The sequence below is a fragment of the Lissotriton helveticus genome, chromosome 5_1 (genome assembly GCF_964261635.1).
Source record: "Lissotriton helveticus chromosome 5_1, aLisHel1.1, whole genome shotgun sequence".
Classification (NCBI taxonomy): domain Eukaryota; kingdom Metazoa; phylum Chordata; class Amphibia; order Caudata; family Salamandridae; genus Lissotriton; species Lissotriton helveticus.
Window position 1 is genome coordinate 1,663,519,932 of NC_136065.1, and position 6,401 is coordinate 1,663,526,332.

General features: G+C 38.8%; 1 long non-coding RNA gene across 1 annotated transcript; it reads left to right on the top strand.

Annotated features, from left to right (window-relative positions):
• The first annotated feature begins 4,834 nt into the window (after positions 1 to 4,834).
• Positions 4,835 to 5,583, top strand: LOC144753764 (uncharacterized). The gene is made up of 4 exons (XR_013594515.1): positions 4,835 to 4,884; positions 4,990 to 5,062; positions 5,151 to 5,237; positions 5,516 to 5,583. It is a non-coding gene; the product is annotated as an uncharacterized LOC144753764 (long non-coding RNA).
• Positions 5,584 to 6,401: the final 818 nt, after the last annotated feature.

Genomic DNA, 6,401 nt, shown 5'->3' on the forward strand with positions numbered 1-6,401 from the left:
CATCAAATAAACATGGTTTCCATTCCTGACCTTATAGTTCTGTAACAGTGATTACATATTTTCATGATTATTGTATCATATTAATGCATTTATGTGTACAGAAAAAATTATTTTTGAACGTATGAACAGATATATGTCGCACTATAAGTAGTAATGATGGAATTGTCTACTTAATACAGTGTCAAAAAAAGTTTTGGGGAGATAAAAGAAAGTTTAAGAAACCAAAGATTATAGTTCATTATTTCTAACTGACCAAAAAAATTGTGGAATCTTAGATTCCGTGGAACAGTGCACACTGCTAGCAGGCTGCAGTCTGCATCTTTCCAGTATTCACTAAACTGTGTAGCCAACACAAGTACGTAGTGTAGCACCCCTAGATTACTTTGCAATAGAGATTAGTTAATAGTTTGAGCTCAGTTAAGAGTGCACCTCAAGTTCACATTTCTCACAGTTATTCACTATTGGCCCAACGAGGTTGCACCACCAGGAATAAAAGTGATTCACACAGTATCCTTTTCAGTTGAAATATGGCATATTTTGATAGTATTATCCACATAACAGAAAACAGAGCCACCACATTCTACACTGAGCTGCCTGTGGAAAGCGCCGGGACACTCTTTTAGAGTAGCCGTGCGCTATATAAACTTATTCTAACATAACATAACATAACATTTGCATATACTAATGAGGAAGCGTCAGATATAGCGGCCAAGACATGGAACTCCCTCCTCATCCACCTACGGCTGACCCAGGACCATCTCTCCTTCAGGAAGTAACTCAAGACCTGACTCTTCAGGCAGTAGCGGACCCCTCCCCCCCAGCGCCTTGAGACCCCACCGGGTGAGTAGCGCGCTATAGAAATTGTTTGATTGATTGATATATACGCACTCATTCAAGAAATCAAATCAGTAGACACACATGGTGGATCCACTATCCAGCAATTGAAACGATTAGAATATTTGACACGAAGGCAGTTGAATCAGAGACTTCATGCCTCCACATTGGTACAATATCATCGTGCCAAAAGGATCCCACGTGGATTGAGAATAGTACTACGTCCAACGTTATTTAGATTCCACCTAAATTATCAATTTATGGAGAAATGGTTCTCTATTCTCAATAAATGTTTCCTTGACTTAATATTTTTAATCATTGAGGAACTGTCCCGTACGATCAAGGATCTTGAGGAAAAGAGATTTTCAATTTAAAAAGAGAACTTGAACGAAGCATAGAACCTCAGACCTGGACAGTAACTCTTGACGACCTAAATCAGAAACTGGACAAATATAACAGGGAGCTGCAGGAAGGGAAAATTAGAAAGTATCGACATGATACGATCGATTATAAATTTAATGAGGTCTATACCTGGGCAGAAATCGATGCCAAGAAACGCTTTACAGCCCCTGGAACCAACACCTCTAGTGAGGAGAGTATTACTACTGATCAGGACATAGCCTCCACCAGACAACCAGTAAACAAGTCTAGATCCACACCAGCGGTGCAAACAACATCCGGGTTACAACCTGGTCCTGATTCTATGGCAACTTCCTCCACTACCATGCCTTTTTTATCACAGGTACAGTGCACAGGCCAACCTCCACCAGTGACGCAAGAGAGACCTCAAGAAGTGGTCAGCGCAAAACCAGGAGAGGACAAGGGAAAATCTCTCCAAAGCGCCAATAGTGTAGCCTGATTATTAATATTTCATCTACAACATTAACACAATAACAAATATCCACTCTTAACAAAGGAATGTCTTTCGTACCTACTAACGGAACTAACGCGCTGGAAACTAACATTGCACTGTACAAATTTATGCGAAAACTTCGCTAAAGGCATTACTTTTCAAATGTGGTCCAAGATATACAAACACAAGAAGAAACCATTCTCAGTCAATTTAAATCTAAAAGTAAATACCAATCACCAGTATCACACAAAATCCTTGATTTCTTTGAGGAAACAGTCAAACGAGATCTGGCAAAAATTGATTTTAAAAGGCACAGAAAATCCAACTTTACTGAACATGATCGTCGCACCATTCAATCCATAGCACAGAATCATGATTTGACCTTGAAACCTGCGGATAAGGGCGGAGCCCTGGTGATAATGGACACAACACATTATATTCGCAAGGTGGATGAACACGTCCAAGATTCCAACACTTATATCATCCTTGATAAAGATCCAACACCACTGTTGCTAGATACATTGAAAGAACTTTTGTTGACAGCCGAAACTATGGGTACAATCAACACTCAACTCAGATTATATCTAACCACACAAAATCCTAGAAGACCTAGACTGTATATGACCCCCAAAATTCATAAAATCCAACAGACCCTCGGTTTCGCCCGATAGTTTCAGGATGCAACTCAATATTTGACCCTTTGGGCAAGTTCCTCGATTTTTACTTACAACAGTTTGTGCAGGGATGGTGTACGTATATCAAGGACACCACAAACTTTCTTAACAAGATTGAAACCATGCAACAGTTCTTCCGTGATGATTGGGTGTTATGCACCATTGATGTTACAGCCCTGTACACCTCCAATATACATTTTTATTCTAAATTTGCTACACTTCTGTCTTAACAACAGCTACTTCCAATGGCAGGACAAATATTATGGACAACTGTCAGGTACGAGTGTGGGATTTTCAGGAGCACCGGCGTACGCGAACATTTTTATGTCCAAATTTGAACATGAACATATACTTACGGATGATCAATGGAATGAAGGATTGGTCCAATATAGTCGATACATCGACGACATTTTTCTGATTTGGTCCAAAACAGAAATGGAATTGCAAAACTTGATTAACCATCTCAACACAAAGAATCCCACAATACAATTGACTCATACTATAAGTTCAACACAAGTGAACTTTTTAGATGTCCTAATCAAGAAAGATCTGACCTTACACAAACTCACCCGGACATATATACCAAACCGACTGATAAGAACAACACACTGTTATTTTCTAGTTTTCATCCACGGAGTCTGATCTCCAACCTTCCGTTTTCAAATTTTTTGAGGATTAAGAGGATATGTTCCGAGGAAGCGACAATGACTCAACAGCTCAAGTTACACCAGACTAAATTTGAATCAAGGGGATATCCAGTTGATATTCTTCAACAAAGCGTTGACAGGTTGGCAATTAAAGACCGTGCGTCTCTTCTTACCACTGCAGCCAAGAAAAGCAGCACTGCATTTACATTTGCATCAAAATTCTATACATCTTCAAACCACATTAAGAGAATCATTCTAAATAGGTTGGATCTTTTACAAAATGAGACTGATTTCAATGGAATTTATAATGAAAAACCCACATTTGCCTTTACCCGAGGGAAAAATTTGCTAGACATCTTGAAGACACCCCAGAAACCACCAGGACAAGTAATCTATAAAGGGACCCTCAAATGTCACAACTGCATACACTGCAACAACATAATTACAGGAAATACATTACTGCTTCCGGTCACAGGCAAAAAGATTTCTCTGAAACACTCTGCAGACTGTGACACCACACACATAGTCTACTGCTTAAAATGCCTGTGTGGCAAAGCATATATAGGTAATACTGAACGAAAACTAAAAACAAGATTAACAGAACATAAGAGTACTATACGGACTCTTAACAGATCCACACCATTAGCAAATCATTGGTTAGATGACCACCATAACATAGCGCAGATGAGAGCACAAATAATTGTAACAGTACCCAAAGTGGAAGGCCAAGATAATAGCGCTAAACTACTCCAGAGAGAGGTTTTGTGGATAAATTATCTTCAAACTTTGATTCCACAGGGATTGAATGACAGGTTAGATTTGAGCTGCTATCAGTGATAGCATGTACACCTGTACAGTCAGCTGTGAATTTTCATTATGTATATGTAAATAGGAGCAACTACCATGCTGAATATGTAAATAAGAGAAATTACCATGCTGCAAAAGCTGTACTGCATAGTAAACTATGACGACTGTCGGGATTATATGGCATTTGTAATCTTTAAAGTGTTGCAGAATGTTGCAGACAGCCTTTTATCCTGCGGGTTATATGTCTCACAATTTATGAGATTTGTCCATCATGTAATCTGGACAGCATATGGCCCTGATAATATGACCATCAATAACGTAAGCTATGTTAATAGGTGTTTTATTTCTGTTAACAAACATGCCTTGGTGACCTCGAGGAGTATGTTTACTGTGTATTACAGATAGTATGGTTTATGCCATTCATTACTGTTATATTATGGAATTACCAAAATGTATATTCATGGTCAACATAATGTGGGCAGTCCATGGCACCTAACGATGGTTTACCACTAGTACACAATGGCAGTTTGTATTTAGGACACTCTCCTTATTATGGTACTCATGCTCCATGTTACCAGGTCTTGTCATTTCTCGCATCCATCGAACCGACTGTCTTTTGTTCAACAGAGATTGACTCATCTAGGTTTCTTCGCGGTAGAAATCGGATTATGTACCAAACTCAGTCTGTGATTCACCGCTGTTAGATTTGTCTTTCTTCTCTTTTCCCGTGAATTTTTCCAAACTACCACACCCACAATTCAGTGTGTTCATAGTGTTATGACGATGCTAGAACGTTTGTGGATCCGATCGGTAATGTTTATCAGTTCATTTTTGTACGTTATTATAACTTCGGTGATAACATTCTTTATCGCATATCTTGGAAGGAAATTTGTCACGGTTATACGTGTATTCCAGAGTAACATTTCCATGAGGCCAGGGTTTACGTTTAGCCGCCACGTTATTAGAACTCTTTTATTTATGTATGGTATTCTTCCGCCTACCTTCACTCAGGGTTTGGTATCCAGTGAGTCGCACGTATTGGAGAATCATAGCGTTTCATCTTATAGAGGTACGTTATATTGCAGGGTTGCTACGTGAAAGATCTTTCACATGTATATTTGATGATGCTTGCATAAACAAATTCAGTGATAGTAGTTGTTTGGCATCTTTCCAGTATGTTTGGAACTTTCCAGCGATAGACCATTATTCTGATTTAATCCTGTGATTCATGACCATTACAACCACAGGTATGTAATGAGTATATGTATGGCTAATTACAACAGGCAACATAGATTCGATCACTTACAGCACTTTTGCATTACTATTTGTCCACAGATGGTTGCATAGTCATAAATCATGAGCTGCTAACGTATAATACATTTTGTGGAACAATGTCGATATCCACTTGACACCTACCAACAGGTCAGTGTTTCTTCAGTGTTTTTTTTTTAGTGTTCTGAAGATGGACATTAGCTTTAGGGTAATTCTTGTGATCCCGCTCTGACGCTTGCAGCACACATAGTGTTCAAAGAGTGGCACAATGCACATTCGATAATATGTTGTTTCAAGGTACTGGGCTACATTCATTCTCCTATCCAGGTTCTTTCTTTTCTAGACTACTATAGGGGTTTACACAGTTAGAACAGCATTTACTATGGTTCCTCCTTTAACTAACAGTGTTTATACCCTATGTTTTTTAGGTGAGAGAAGTATAAGGATTTGTACTGAAGATTTTACTACTCAAAGTACGGCATTGGGCATCCAGGACAGGTATTGTGAGATTTAGTCGCTCATACCACAGGTACATGGGTAACGTTATATGGTAATAGGTACTAGTAACTATCTGGACGTACATTTTTTTCAGCTTCTAAAGCACGTGGGTTTATTGTTTGGTTCCTCTCATGATTGCTCATTCATCGATAACACAATATCATGACATTATAACTGCATGTATATTCACAATGATGAAAGTCACAGCATTGCTTTTTAAGGATATTATCGATAGGGACACCCCCTGATGTGTCTACTTTAAATTACATTTCTCAGTAAGCAGATATATACGTTGTATATTTTTTTGTTCAAGGAAATTTCCCCTGACGAAGGGAAAGTTGATTCCCGAAATGCATTGGGCATTGGACTTCCTGTCATCAAATCAACATGGTTTCCATCCCTGACCTTATAGTTCTGTAACAGTGATTACATATTTTCATGATTATTGTATCATATTAATGCATTTATGTGTACAGATATATGTAGCACTATAAGTAGTAATGATGGAATTGTCTACTTAATACAGTGTCAAAAAAAGTTTTTTGAGATGAAAGAAAGTTTAAAAAAGCAAAGATTATAGTTCGTTATTTCTAACTGACCCAAAAAATTGTGGAATCTTAGATTCCGTGGAACAGTGCACACTGCTTGCAGGCTGCAGTCTGCATCTTTCCAGTACTCCTACAGGAGACCCACCTACCGCAAACGAGCAGGATGTTACATAGCAGAGGTTTGGAGGGCCATATTGCCTCGGCAGGTTTCACGACACACGCCAGGGGGGTATTGACTTGGGCAAACCCTAATACGAAGTTCATGCTG